Here is a 16,641-nt window from a genome sequence, read left to right as displayed (position 1 = left end):
TCAGTATGGGGTGTCCTGTAAATCGCCACCAGTGACATTCGCTACCAGTGACAATCGCTACCAGTCCGGTCCGTTCTTGGAAAGAGGGTTCGTGGGTGTTGTGTGGAGGGGGGAGGGTGGTTGTCGAGATGGTGTAATACCATGATCACGGCTACATCATAATTAGTACCACAATTATATAGCTAGTTCCGATCCAAAGGAAAGTTAGCGATAAGTTCAAAAGACAGTCGATTGCAATAGTTAACGCCACAATGTATATTGATGTATTCGTTCTCTACGCTCACTCACCTTTTGGTTGCAAATTAGCTGTTGTCATAATTTAAAGAAATAATAGTGCTGCACCCAGTCGGTTAACCTTTTAATTTTTTAATGCTATTGAACATCACAGAATCAAATTGTTTGGTTGAACCAGCTGTTAAGATTCTTTAATTCCATTTAAATACTTATAAGTACTCATAAGGTTAACATGGGAAACTCCAGACGCACTGGGGTGGAGCCCTTTTGACGGATCTGCACCGAATTTCACACAAACCATCCTTGAATAATGCTTAATAATGCCTGAAAGTTTCATTACAATCTGTCGAGCGGTTTCGGAGTCCATAACGTTCAAATATATATATACAAACTTTCTCGTTTATAAATATAGATTGTCTGGTGGATCAGCTGTTTCGTGTCAAATAAATAAATATCAAAGATTTGTGATTTTAAATATTTTAGTACAGTTTTGTAAATCATGGTAACTTATTATCAACTAAATTTTTACTATGGTATTCCCAGCATTAAAATAAAGTAGTACAAGTTGCTATACCCGTGCTTTTCAGCGCGGGAAGAAAATGTGACCTAGAGAGCTATTAAAGTAATTCTGATGTGTGTTTTAAAATACGGCAACTCTATGATTTAGTTTGAAAATATAAACTGATTAGTGTAAACCTACTTACTTTCAAACCCCTACTTTTTATGTTAATAGATCCAAAAGAATATGACAACATACCTTAGTGTATAGCGATAGCATCAATTGCTTCATATTGATGCTTCACGAATAACATGTTTTAACCTATTTAGTCAAGCCTCTTTACATGTAGCTATATATAAATTCCAAAATGAAACTTTGAGCAATACTGTACAAAACGTATACAACCTTTCTTTAAAACCAAACTTAACCCTCCTAAATCAACATAAAGCGTCACAAACATATTTTTCGAGTGAATAAACAAACACCAGATCATTGTACTGACCAGCTGTTTCATTAACTAATTAAATTAAATTATGTAAACTTTGGAAGCATGCCAGGCGTAGCCCTTTGAAAATCAGACTCTGGGGCAGAGCCCTTAGGAAATCCGTCCATATAAATACTTTTTCGGCAAATCTACACACTCTAAGCTTCATTTTGATGTGCCATATGCCTATATTTATATTTGGTAAATGGCCTTAACCGTTTATAAAATTTTATTGTATCACTAACATAATAGATGGTCCATTATGGGTTTCATAATATTTTGCCTTCTTTCTGTTCTTTGTTTAATTTGTTCAAAACTATTGTATTGTAAAACATATGATTTAATCTTTGTTTACATTTAGTCAAAACACAAAATGTTAGGATACTTGTTGTAGTACAGTTTTAGTTAATTAAAACCTTGTTAATCTGAGGTGTTTATCATTACAATGGGTACACTGCAAGGTCCCCAAAAATAATTAAAATTTAGTATACATTAACAGCCATAATACACACCAATTTCGTATGTAGTAGACTTAGACTATTTTCAACTAAAAAACATATGTTTCTATATAAAAATTATCTCCCATGTTATCCTTATGGAGAAAAAACTGATTTTAAGGTCCTCTGACACCCTTACCAACGACTTTATCAAAAATCTAATACCGTTGGGCACAACTACACATTTTAACCTTTATTTTGAGACCTCAAACGTGAAAATCGGGCGAATAATAACAGAGGAGTTCGATTAACAAAAAACGGCTTAGCCTATATTAAACATATATAGATAGATTTGGTTTAGGAAATACCGTGGCCCTACTGCATAATTGGTCCTAAAATATTCGCTAGGTTCGTTCCTCCGATTATGGAATGCGCTGATGAAATGCTCTGTTATCTTATACACTAGCCTGCCTATGTTCTCAGAAAGATCATAAGCTTGAGATTAACTCATTGCAATGCATCAACAGAATGGATAGATCAACATTAAAATTGTCTTGTGGCATTATATTCTGCAATGATAATAATAAGTGTGTTATTCCCAATAGGGTAGTAAGTGAAGGAGGGGAGTAAGGTATGCCATCACGTAAGTGGTGAGGGTGGTGACTCACGGCCGCAGGTAGAGACTGGTAGGTAGCGATTGTCGCAAAATTTGAGTTGGCAGCGATTGTCAGTGGTGGCGATTAACAGGTATTCCAGTATGGAACTACAATGAAAGTCATTGATAATTATCATAGGGATATGAAGCCGAGATGTGACCAAATCGTCAGGCGTACTACTTAGATTTCTGTAAATAAATAGGATATATGTTATTGCAAAATGGTCCAAAAAACAATTTATTTTTGCCGCCAAGATTTTAAATTTAAGTGCTAAAAAATCTGTTTTTTGGCAAATTGTTACTAAAACATGCAAATGAACTTAATATATTTTAAACGTTATGTTAAATACTTTATTTCTTCTTGGTATGCATCAAATTAACAAAAGCCACTGTAGAGCTATGCAGTTAAATCATTTAAGTATCTGATTACTGGTGACGTTTACATACAAGTATTAAGAATTAGAGGATGCAATTATTAAGAGATACGTCATTTTAAGCCATTTACTTTTACCACCCCGTTTTCAGTATGAAAGTGTCAGTGTAACGGGTTTAACTAAGCCCATTTCCAAACTGAAACTGCTGCAGTTAAAGTAGATTACCTTCATTTCTGTGGTTTTTACAGTTATTAGCTTTTTAACTCCGGGTGGACCATAAATCATTGTTAGCGGTTGAAATTTTGTTGGATTATAAATCAGAACCAAGCTTTGTAAAGGTAGAGGCAATTAATTTACGTATTATTATTTTTTTTTTAGAGAATTCCCGTAGTCGGGAGTAATTGCGTTATCATTTCTTAGCACAAACTAACATTTTGGAATCCAGACAGAAAAAGCAAAACCTACACAGTAAGACATCAATAAAACTGAATACGACTGTAATAAATAAGGTGCAACACCGAAGATAACTAATTTGTAATTAGTGATGTGTTAGTACGTAGAAATATTTTCTCGCTGCTACTACCGGTTCTAAAGAAAAGAACCAGTACCAAAAACCAAGATTTACAGTTAAGAACTATAGTACATCCAACCATGACTAAATGCGTAAATTAAGTCCCGAGGTTATTGATCTCCCTTGGTTTTGGATTTTCTCACAAAAATTATCGAAAATCACAGTTATCTCCCTTTAGTTGCATTATTTGTAAACAACTTTTAATGTAAACATATCGGTGACAGTTTGAAAAAAAAAACAACCTTACCCAATAACTTTTTGTTATTTAATAGAAGAAGTATTCTATAAACCATGTTGGTGTATCTAGTAAACATTAGAAGGAAATGTGAAAAAATCACACAATGTTGGGTTTTTGAACGTTTTAAATTTATTTCCTCAGTAGGTAGGTAGGTTATGTGTTCTAGGTAAAAGTACTGGTATCAAGGATCGTCGTCGAAATTTGGTTATGAATAATTGTTTAGGCCTACGAACCCAAGAGATAGGCAATCGGTCTATTGGCTGTATGGTTCCAGAGATTGCAGCACATAGCAGTGAGAAGACATTGGAAAAGCGAGTTTAGCGTAATCCGTAAACCTCTGTTACAATCACTCACTGCAGTTGTCACTTTAACACTTTACACAACCGCCATTGAAGTGCCGTCAATGAGTTATAAACCTTTTTTGTAAGCCATTGGTAACGCTTATTTAAAAAATGTAAGTTTCCCAGCCGAATACAACACTGATTGAAGGTCCTTTTCCCGGTTATCAAAACTCAAGAACAATTTTATACACAAAGAATCTCTATTTTCATTTACCCTACACATTATTGCACTTGCGATTAATGAAATCCGTTATGTAAGGAAAAACGTTTTTAATATCACTTGGTTTATATTTGCTTTCAAAACTTGATCGGAAATGGTTGCGGTATTTGTAAACAACATTCAATGTAAACATATCAGTGACAGCTAGAAAAAATAATCTTGATCCGAACAGCTGTTCGTTATTTCACATTTTCATAGGTGATTTTGTGATAAACATTGGGAGAAAACTTGATAAAATTTGCCAAATTTGGGGTTTTAAACGTGCGTAATTTTATTTACAAAGTAGTGAGGCCATATTTTAATAGCTAATGACACTCTCACCAATCCAGTGAATACATTAAAATGATTTGGATCTTGATAGGTGCCCTCGTTTTTTAGGAGAAGGCCACGTAAAATGGCTCTTGGGCCGTAACAGACAGACAGACAGACAGACAGAAATTGAGATGAGACTTGTTTCGGCTTCTTTAATGTATATAAAGTAAAAATAAAATACCAATTTTTGATTCTGAGCAATGTACAGACAAAACTCTAATTTTATTTATATAGAAGATATATTCTCATATATTCACATTAAATAATAAAATATTAAGTTTTTTATCTCATTAAATTACACGTAGTTAAACTTGTATATGTTGCGCATGTTTTTATTTTATTGTGGTGCCGGTATCAAAATTACACAAATATAAATTTTTAAAAGCAATTTTCTGGCAACGAAATACAATACAGTACTTGAATTTTGCAATGTAATATTAATTTTCCTTAGAAAATACTGTAATTACATCTGATCTTTCTTTTTCTGTAATTACATCTTATTCTTGACTATGGATTTACCAATCAATGTACAATTTTACAATTATATTCATCACCAACTTTAATATTTGGTCTTTGGTCACTATCTATAATCATATAGTGGTATGGTATGGTCCTGGCCTATGATTATAGGCATGCAATGTTGTTGCGATACTCCATGGTGTGGATTAACGTCCGCGCGAGTGAGTACTACGACTATCCGCAGTACTATCTTGATAATTAGACCCATTCGTATATACCAAGGTGGTTGATTCAGAATCGTGAAATAAAAAACCCCTGTCATGCTTTAATATATATGATGATATCACATGTCAAGTTTTCATAAATGTCTAAAACATTAGGTAAAAATAGTTTGTTCACCACACATTGACACATTATTAAATTACACTGTGATTGGAAATGCATACGATGCCCCAAAGGTATCCCAAATGAAAAAGTAAATATTGAAACGGAAAGTGGTAAATTGAAACCGACAGTTTCCACGTCACACGGGGAAATGATCGATAAGTTTTTCTACCAGTTCATGTGCTGAGCGGAAGATTATGGACGTGTTTTATTTAATACGAGCCTATGTAAAAACGATATTTCACTAACTCCTTCTGAATCTGAAAAAATAACACATTGAATCCCACGTCAAACAATACACAGTAAATGTTTAAAAAATCTGTAAACAATCAAGTAACATAATTTTAATTTGCTATCGTATGCTTAAGTAGTTATTTATATCTCTGTGATATCAAAGAATCTACTGGACGTGATAACATCATCATCAGATGAAGATCTGTCCTACCTGTAATGCTGTCCATTGATTTGATATTATAGTTTAATAGTAGTAACACTAATTACAAACATATTTAAGTTTTTATGCAACATATCTTAATTAATTTACATGTAAACTTTTACTCTTATCATGTTTCGGTCCTTAATTTATTGGTTGCTGTTACAATGTCTACAGTGACATCTGTGATTTTTGTTTAGTTTAGTAAACTTGAAGGAAAGAAAGGTGTGTTACCAAAGCTTACATTTTTTATTGGCTGAAGACAAAATTATTCGCGACTAAATAGCCACTACACCATTGGATATGTTTTGAGCATTAAATACTTTTACTACAAAATGCATTTCATACCGAACACAGGCATGTTTGCTAACAATTACATCTAAATGTATTTATAATGCAAATAAAGCCCCCCTGCTAACAATATCAACAAATATGTATTTCGAATACAATACAAACCCCCTCCCACCAACCCCATATCTGCATGTATTGCAACTACTGTACAATAGAAACACTCTGCCAAGAAATCCTCGCCTCCCGCATTACAACAGCAGAACCTCTCATTGTATGTAAATGAAGGAACAATGAGTAAACTGTTTTTGTAGCATATGAGAGGTAAAAACAATATATTTAACAACTTTCTGAACATTAAAATTTAATTGAAAGTGTTTTTCAGCTAAATTAATAGTTATGATATATTAATGTTAATAGTATATGACTAAGTAAATACAATCCCCAAATTTGATTAACATAAATAGACACACAAACAACAATCGTTTTTTTTTCATAAGGTTAGAGTGGGAGTTTTAAATGTAGTCCTACAGATTTTGGAATTTTCTCCAAAATCCTTAATTGTGCAACAACGCTTCAATATACAAATTGTTTTTTATGCTGTATAGGATGTTTGTAATACAAGTTGGGCTTTTCAATATTTTACGGGTAAAACATTTAAAGGCAAAAATATTTTTGAACATTCTAAAACTCTATTATAGTCCGTTCCATTGCCCAATCTTCCCTGGTTCGTGAACTCGTTCAAGGTTATCCCACCATACACCTTCAAGCTAAATGTCATCAGCATTTTAATAAATTACATAGGTTATCGCGTTCACGAATATATAAACAAAAATAAATATAAATAAAAAAGAAAATTCGTCCCAGGTCTTACCGTGCCACCTACGGTAATAACTACTTACGTATTGGTCAAATCCCTAAAACAGAAAATGTGAATTATGTAGGAATTCAAAATAATATAAACGATACTCATTGTTCTAAATGCATAGGATGAAGCTCAAGATAACTTAGATATTTTTTTTTATTCTTCCGAAAAATTGGTTATCATTTTTTTGTTTTTTTGTTTGGCTGTAAAAACATAAGATTCTACTATAATTTACAATATCTGGTAGACCTCATGTGCAGAAGCTAGAAAATGTGTAATACACTCTACAAAGTTAGATACCGTAAAACTATTAATGTATAAATAGCTAAAATGGCCTTGATGGTAAAATCTGTTTAAAAACTGATACATTAAACCTATCTTATTTACAATATAAAATAAGAAAACAAAGCATAAAATAAATACTTTGAAACAAGAAAATGTCTTATATGCTCAGGACGTTATATTTTGTAACTGTACGTGTAAAGTTTTCCTATCCAACAAATATATATCCAGCAGATATTTATGTTTAGATTCTGAGAATCTTCCATATAGAAGAAGATTTCCAGCTATGGTGACTACTTGATAGGTTCACAAAATTGTTTCGTCCATCTTTTCCAAAATTTATACTTTCCTAAACTTTATCACACTACTGTACTTTTAAAGTGGAAATATTACAACTAATAATCAAATTTTAGAGTTTCAATGATTTTTTTACGTTATTGTCAATATAATTAAAAGGCTAGTAGCCAAAAAGTATACGTTTCACTTACAACGACTCTGACAAACAAATTCATTTTAACAATTTTTAAGTACGAATATTTTATTCGTAAAATACCATTTCGCTAACTTATTAAATATTAGCCTGTGGCTAAAAATAATTACGATTAATAGGATTTTCTTTCGTTTGATTTAGAGTTTTTCAGTTATATCAAATAAAATACCAATTTAATTTTCTAAAAATTGTCTTTTGTAAATTATATTATATGCATGGGGACAGATAGATGAATGCTATATCTAGAATCTATAAGTAGGAAAGATTATTTTGGGTAGGTAGTGAACGAACTGCCGTTTTAAAATTTTATGCGCTGCTTAGATAAAATTTCTAATATTTCTAATCTAATTTGTTGCTTTAAAATAACTGTTTTCTTATTTATTTTATAAACGTTTTATTACTTTCAATTTATTTCTTAATTAATCAAAGCTGCCATTTTCCAATTGAATTTGTTGTCTCCGCGTTTTCTCAAACCAATTTCCTTAAAAGTTGATCTAAGTTTGGCTAATAAAATATACATCCTTAACAATTTAAATAATAATAATTACTGGATGAAAAAGTTTTATCCAGTACAGGATACTAATACTAGCAGTAGTAAAGTTAGTAGAAAAAGTTCATGTAATATCATGTTGAACGTACAAAGCCCAGTAGAACCAGCTGTCAGTACAGATTTCAACAGTGCAATTGGCAGCTACGATAAACAGTTTTATATTCCAGATGGAATCCGTTACAATGCTTTGTTCTAACCAAATATATAGGTTAGATAAAGAGTTGGCAAGTTTAAGAAACTGTGGTTTGCATAAAAATAGTTTTTAGCGAATTTCCCTATAGGGGAAGTAGCTATTACCGTAGGTCTCATGGTAAGACTTAGGCCCGGGACCGATTTACTTTTTCATTTTGATGTCCCCAGAGGCCAAAAACACCATTCGTTCAAATTTTTATATATGTATATATATATATATATATATATATATATATACAGGGTGTCCCTCGAGAGGTGTCTCAAATCGATTACTGGAAATCGGCTTAACGTACACGGATGAAATAAAATTATTTCCAACTAAATCGACCCCAAGGAATAACGTAAAAATATTTTTAACTTTTTTTAAATACAGGGTGTGCCAAAAACTGAGGGTAACTAGTTCGAATCTCGGAATTTTCAAATGTAAACATATGTCATGTTATACATCATTTTAAAGGTATTTGATAGACAAACATTTTGGCGAAAATCAAAATTAGTTATCTTTTTCCGTTTCAAAATGGCGGCAGTTTTTTTGAAAGAAATCTATATTTTTTTAATACTCTGTATTTCCTATACCAATGCATTTAGCACTTCTCCGGTTGCATTTTCTTACTCGTTATGAAATTAGCTTTACTGTGATATGCAACAAGTAACGGTTTTTTTAAATAATAAAAATTCCAAAAAAAATTATTTTTAAAAATTTGCAAATGCTCATTGTTCAAAATTTTCAAATAGCAACATATGTCAAGTGGTACATCATTTTATAGGTTTTTCAATTCCTAACAACTTTGTAATTTACACTTACTTCGTATCTCTTCTAGTTTTTGTGTAAATAACAAAAAACCTAATTTTCCTATATCAAATGCATGTTATTTGGGTTTGACTTGGTTCAACACTAAATGAAATGAAGCCTTTAGTGTCAAACCCAAATAACATGCATTTGATATAGGAAAATTAGGTTTTTTGTTATTTACACAAAACTAGAAGAGATACGAAGTAAGTGTAAATTACAAAGTTATTAGGAATTGAAAAACCTATAAAATGATGTGCCACTTGACATATGTTGCTATTTAAAAATTTGAACAATGAGCATTTGTAAATTTTCAAAAATAATTTTTTTTGGAATTTTTATTATTTCAAAAAACCGTTACTTGTTGCATATCACAGTAAAGCTAATTTCATAACGAGTAAGAAAATGCAACCGGAGAAGTGCTAAATGCATTGGTATAGGAAATACAGAGTATTAAAAAAATATAGATTTCTTTCAAAAAAACTGCCGCCATTTTGAAACGGAAAAAGATAACTAATTTTGGTTTTCGCCAAAATGTTTGTCTATCAAATACCTTTAAAATGATGTATAACATGACATATGTTTACATTTGAAAATTCCGAGATTCGAACTAGTGACCCTCAGTTTTTGGCACACCCTGTATTTGAAAAAAGTTGAAAATATTTTTACGTTATTCCTTGGGGTCGATTTAGTTGGAAATAATTTTATTTCATCCTTGTACGTTAAGCCGTTATCCCGTAATCAATTTGAGACACCTCTCGTGGGACACCCTGTATATATAGATTTATATATATATGTGTCCGTGAACGCGATAACTTGAGTAATTTTCATCCAATTTTGATGAAATTTGGTTTGAAGGTGTAAGGCGGGATAAACTTGAATGAGTTCGCGATCCAGCATGATCGGACCATGGGAACAGGGTTTTATGGGGGGTTTTATTGGGTAAAAATTTGTTTTTCTCGTTTTTGACCCTCAAAACACAAAATTTCCCAATTTTTCTCTAAACCTTCTTAAAGAGCTTAAAAAAACAAACAATTCAGTATCTCAAAGTGTTTTTGTACGGTTATTGGTTACGGAGAAAACTAAAAAAATTGTAAATTTAAAATTCCCATGTTATTCTTATGGAGAATATTGTAAAATGTTGTAGTTTGCTTGTTTATGGATATATTTTGTTCAAACTTGGCAAATATATTCATTTTCTACTAAGCAATAATTATTTTACTTAAAACACACACTTTATTAGTTTCCTTGTAGCAGCAAACCTAGGTACTCGTTAAACCTAATGTTATTTAAATAGATCGATTGAAAATCAATTCAGCCAAATGGAAATTCGCTTAGACGGCAGGTTTGCTGCGGCGGGGGTATTTTTATAATGCAAGATTTAAAAGAGAAACCCTACTGTAATGAGGTAAGTGCACCTAATAAGCGCAACGTTTGACTACGACAAATGAAAATTAAACATCCATATCGGGTAATAAACTTTGATTACTGTATACTGTAGTGAAAAACAATGTAGTTTATAACTACGCACGTCATGAAACTACACAACAGTATGAGTAGTATTTGTTGGTTTCGTAGCACTTACACAGTTTGCTAAAGTTGATAGCCATTCAAAGTGTCTTGTCATCATTGTTATGACTTACCATCCTGCTTCTAGTTTCAATTGATTCGCATTATTCGCATATGTATTGATAGAGTGTGGTTGGTTACGCCTATAGCATTATGCAGCCACGTTTTATTTTTCAATGAATGACGATGGTTTATCAATAAAATAGCAATTTAGCGATGTATATTTTTTATGTAAAACTACGTAATAAAATATCTACAATATTTAAATAACTTTTCTTTGTGTCTAGTTTTAATGTACAGAAACATGAACAAATTACATCCAACCAATTTGTTTTGTTAACTTCTAGTTTACATCGTACCGAAATACTGAGTATTTAAATCTTTAAATTTGCTTGGAATAGTTTTAATTAATTATTAAAGAAATAAAAATTCATTACAAATAAACGTAAATATATAAAAGAAAATTTACATATGTACAAAAATACGTAACAATATGATAATATCTAATACAAATAGCAGTCGGAGCCACAGGGTGAGAGAAGTATGAGATTTCGTCAATTTGGCTTCCTTGCAAAAATACGGAAATCGGATCACCAGCAGTTACAATTTGACATTAACTTCCTCTCAGGTAGCTGAGCAGAGATGGCGTATCTTTGGAGCAACTCCCCGTGACTTGTTTATAATTCTTCCAGTATGGTTTTCAGTGTAAGTATCTGTTCAAATACGTTTCCTACTAAGAATATTGTGCTGAACACGTTTTGGTAACCAGACTTAGGGAAATTGAAAATGATTCTTTGGTTTTTTTATGCTAAAATTTTGAAATAATTACTAACTATTTAATTTAAGTATATTATCTTTGACACTACTTTTGAGATACAATAAGTTTTTGAATTATCTTACTCGAGCTGTATCTTTAATTGCTTCGTCATAGCCAAAGTGCACTGCAGTGGTTTTACTTTTTTCAAACCACAATAATTATTAGTAATAAATTAAATAATTAATTACACTATAAATGTTATCTTATATATTGAACACATGTTTGCAAAACTTATGACAGCTATCCTGACCATACTCTTGAACCGATTTACACACGGGTTGTACCAAAAGAAAGGTTATTGGTTCTATACGTGCAGGTTTTATTTGTATTTTGAGAATATTTATGTTAGTTAGGTCAAAAATAGAAATTCAACTTTTCTTATGGAGATTTAACATGGTGCTAATTCTATATACTAATAAACAAGGATGTTTTTTTAAAGCTTTTTTCCCAGCTCCTGTGAATCGCAGGGAAAATCTACGCATACTGTTAGAATTATATTTGCCTGTAGATGTACAGAATCCCTTTTTAAATTAAAATAGGCTCAAAAATTAATTTAAAATTAAAAAAAATAATAACATGGGCGTTTTGAGTTGCCACGTTGATGACGAAATAACAACAACATTTAAACAGAAAATTAAACAAATGGAACAAATCCAAATCACATGTTTTATTTACAGCGTGGGGTGAAAATAGATAAGTTTCCCAATACACACTTTTGGTCGAGTTTTCGACCATTGCGTAAGCTCTAGTAATTTTATGAATAAAAAAATATTTTATTATTAAGCCAAAAAGCGCCGCTTGGCAACCCTCAAACTTAAATTGGCTTGGCCCATGGGGAAATCATTGATTGTACTTGTACACAAAATATTAAGTGAAGGTAACTTCCTCTTTCAACAACAGTTTTAAATACAGCCGAACATTTACATTTAACAGAAGTCTGCCCTCTAAGCTTATTATAAGTGGATTGATCAAACGATCCTACTTGAATTGATTACAATTTGTTGGATCAGTAAAGGTTATATTTTAAAGAGGGGTATTCTTTTAAACGCATTATTTATTGTTTTTTTGCACTATTTGTGCGCACTTTGTTAATATAACAAATAATTGCCCGTTCAAACCCATAATATGTTTTGAGAAACCAGGTTTGTTGCCTATAGCTTATACAATTGTGTAGCTTATACAATTGTGTAGCTTATACAATTGTGTAGCTTATACAATTGTGGAAGTGTAACATCGGCGACAAATAAGGACTTTAAGAAGTTAAGCAATTTGTATCAATTCAAATTAACTTTTTAAAATCATACTTGTCATTACGTTTGGATGTTGATGTTACAATATTTTTCATTAGTTACTATGTTTTAAAAGTAATTAATTTCTTCAATTTTCCACGCTAAAAGTGCTATTCGTACACTATTAACAATATTCTGAAGTATTTGTATGATCCACAGAAATATTCAAATATTTTTTTTTTATTACATAAACTAAGCCAATATGCTAATAATAAGCGAATTTTGGAAAGATAAATTGCGTAAGGTTCATGGTTTCAATCAATTGTGGGATAAACTATATGTCTCTTATACTTTCTAGATAGTTTGTGTAATACAGAAATGGGTTTAAAATTTCCGAGTTAAAATTTGACAGAAACGCTTTTCCTCTGGAGCGTCTGAGGTTGCCATTTCTTTCGTAGATCAATCTATCTATATAATTAATACGCTACATGAAACTTTGTCGGTTGAACTCCTCCGCCATTTCTTAACCGATTTTATCCATTGATGTCTCATTGGAAAGAGCGTGTCGCGTATATTTGCAAACTGGTCTTACATTTTTGAAAAAGTCCCTTGGGCTCTGCCCCAGTGGCTTTGAAAGTTCCCATGTAATCTTTATGAAGAACATAATTGTTTACATTTTGATCAGCTGTATAATTTAATTGCTGTTATTTATTTATTTACTATTTGAGTTTGTGTAAACATAACCCCCAAGATGGATCGCGTTAGAATGGTTGTATCTTAAATTTGTGCATTTATCGTTGTTTTGTGTTAACAGTTTTGTTGTTTTTTCTTTTAAATGCCTTCGACGCGACGACAACGAAACATAGACAAGAGGCGTAATCGTGATAACGACCGCAGCTACAGAACAGTGGTGCGTAATAGGCTTAAATCATCACAGTCAGCACCTGACCCTTGACAATCTCAACTATTAGGTTACAAATGCGCCCTGACACTATCCCAAAACGACTTTTCGTTCTCAATTGGCCCTCATTCAATGACCTGTGTTGCCTGTACAGCGAGGCATTTCGAGAAGGAGAAAACCGGCCGGAATGCTTTAGGTTTATCAATAACGAAGATAAACATGGTCTGAGTTACACACCGGTAATCTTTGAGTTGACTCTTTTAAACTCATTGTAAATATGACTGTTATTCGTTTTGAAATAACTCCTGTAATACATTGCAATTCCTCGAATTCGAACAACATTTACACTAGTTATACAACTTTTTACTATTCTTTGGACATCCCACCTGGTTTTGACTGTTTTGCAAAGCTCTCTTAATGTAGATTCTACGGGTTTAGTTACTCAGGAATTCCATTTACAAATAGTTTTAATAGCGACATATATTTACTTGCACATTCCATCCTTTTCATACTCGACAAAATACCGTATACAACCAAATCCATTAAAGTCATAAAGCTTCAGTATTACACTACAGCTTATTCGTGTTATAAAAAAAGGAACCATAATTTGTTTCTATTAAACAACAATTAAGAGAGCTACATACGATAGCTTTTACATCTGTTGTTAGTAATAAACTTTTTTATCCTAGAAGAAATCATTTCAAAATGCATTCTTAGGTAAAGTGCAATGTTAATTGAGATGATTTTGGACAAAGTGTTTTCACCTCGTCATATCTCACCCACTACATTAGTCTGGGAGTGACTAACTTTACTCTACGTCCATTATGTAAATTAATGGGATATCCTCCGACCCTTCTCATATTTCCACGACTTGCAACCTTTGTCCTCTCTTACTGTACACTAGAGATGATATTGGACAAAGTGTTTTCACCTCGTCATATCTTGTCCACTGCATTAGTCTGGAAGTGACCAACTTTACGCTACGTTCATTATGTAAATTGATTGGATATCTCTTGACCTTCCTCATATTACCACAACTTGCAGCCTTTGTCCTATCTCACTTTATGTAAAGAAAGCTTATAAAATGTCGTTTAATGACTTCATTTGTGTTATGAATTTTTCTCTTAGGTGTAGTTTAATAAAACTATGTAACTATCGATATAAACTATTTTAAATACAACACAAAAAAGTACCTTTCTAACCTTTTATTATAAAAAAACATTAGTTACAGTCCATTGACTGTGTGTATATTTATATAAATATATATAGATATATACAGTATATATGTATACCATTGTTTTTAGAAATGATAATTTTATATTAATCTTATTTATATTTTAATCTCACCAACGTTTGCATAACAATATAATATATAAATGGATTTTGAAAATCATACAAGAGAAATCGTTGATTGACATGAAAGTTTGGAAATAATATGCTAGATTATAACTTTTTGGGGATTTAAATTTAGATAAACTAGGGGACCCATGCTGCTCTGCAACGTTAAAATAAAAATAATATCCGAGAAATAATCAAATTTATGATTTTTGATTGAGTAATACAGTATCCTAATCGCTTAAATAAAAGCCGATATATCACTGAAAGTTCTTAGACCAAAACTTATAGGATTATATAATTATAACTGGTGAAATACATCTTAAATTGATGTAACGATTCAAAAATTATACAAATTATGTTTTTAGTTGAGTAATACAGTAGGTAAGTATATGCCGTAATGATGTGATATCTTTGCGTGCATTACTAAAATTTGAGACCTCAATCATGAAAATCAAATCAAATCAAATCATGAAATTGGTAGAGGAGCCAAACGAACTCGGGAATGAAAAAACAAAATGAACTCCCCATAAGAAATAAATGGAGAGCAAATTTCGTTTAAGTATAGGCCGGGTGGTATTATAGATAAATGTATGCCGATACTTGATGGCAAATCTGTGCGTGCATACCTTCAATTTGAGACCTCAATCATGAAAATCGGTCGGGTAGAAAAGCCAAACAAACTCGGAAAAGAAAAACCATTTTTTTTAATATAAAAGACGAGCTGTTGGCCCGTCCTACGTACGGGAATCGAGTAGTCAATTAAAACTGAATATGATTCAGAACAGCTAGTTTACAACTTGGTGGCCGATTCACACACACTGGCTTTGAGTACAGTAGCTAGAAAATAAACTGCATTTTAAAGTAAAATAGTGTGTAGGCAAACTCTGACGATCAATATTTTTGTATACAAACAACTTGTAACATAAACATTTCAATGACAGTTAGAAACCAGCTGTTAGTTAAACCACCACTAAATTAAACGACTTTAACTCGTCCATCGGCTGCTAGACTTTTTGAAAATTAAAACTTTTCTAAAAAACTGAAACCCTAAACTAAAATTATGGCTTCGACATTCCCTAGTTCTCAAAATGATCTTTCTTTCAACATAAAAATCATAAAAATCCGTAAAGTGGTTGATTCAGAATCGTGAAATAAAAAAACCCTGTTTCGTTTTAATAAATAGGATAGTATAGACGTGGAAATCTTTTTGTGGAGTGAACATGATATTAACAATTAAGCCATATCGTATTCGAACACTTGCATATATTCAACGAAATGATTAGAAAGGATGTAGAATATAATAATATAACATGTATCGCTTGGGCATTAACCATAACCAGATATACCTTTGTTGAAAACACTTGTGAAACAAGTCCAATGATTAAGGACTGGTGGGTATTGAATGGTGAAAGATCTTATTTTTTTCTCAGAGCCAATCAATCAACCTATTGATTACTAGACTAGCACTGGAAGAACTTGGGAGCCCATCTGTAAACGCCATATGAAAGCGATTTATTTTTCTTAAAAAGAATGAATAGTAGTTCTCAAGAAATAAATATAAAGTTGGAGATATAAAAATAAGACATGAACAACAAAGGAATGTCTTGGCGCCACCCTGGGCTCCAGGCCGTCGGGACATGACAAAACATACACTTAGATCTGTTTGATGCAGTTTTTAAGTTTATGACC

Source organism: Macrosteles quadrilineatus, unplaced genomic scaffold (assembly GCF_028750875.1).
Source record: "Macrosteles quadrilineatus isolate MER2022 unplaced genomic scaffold, UCM_ALF_1.0 Scaffold_8__2_contigs__length_117827958, whole genome shotgun sequence".
NCBI classification, from domain to species: domain Eukaryota; kingdom Metazoa; phylum Arthropoda; class Insecta; order Hemiptera; family Cicadellidae; genus Macrosteles; species Macrosteles quadrilineatus.
This window is presented reverse-complemented; position numbering follows the sequence as displayed.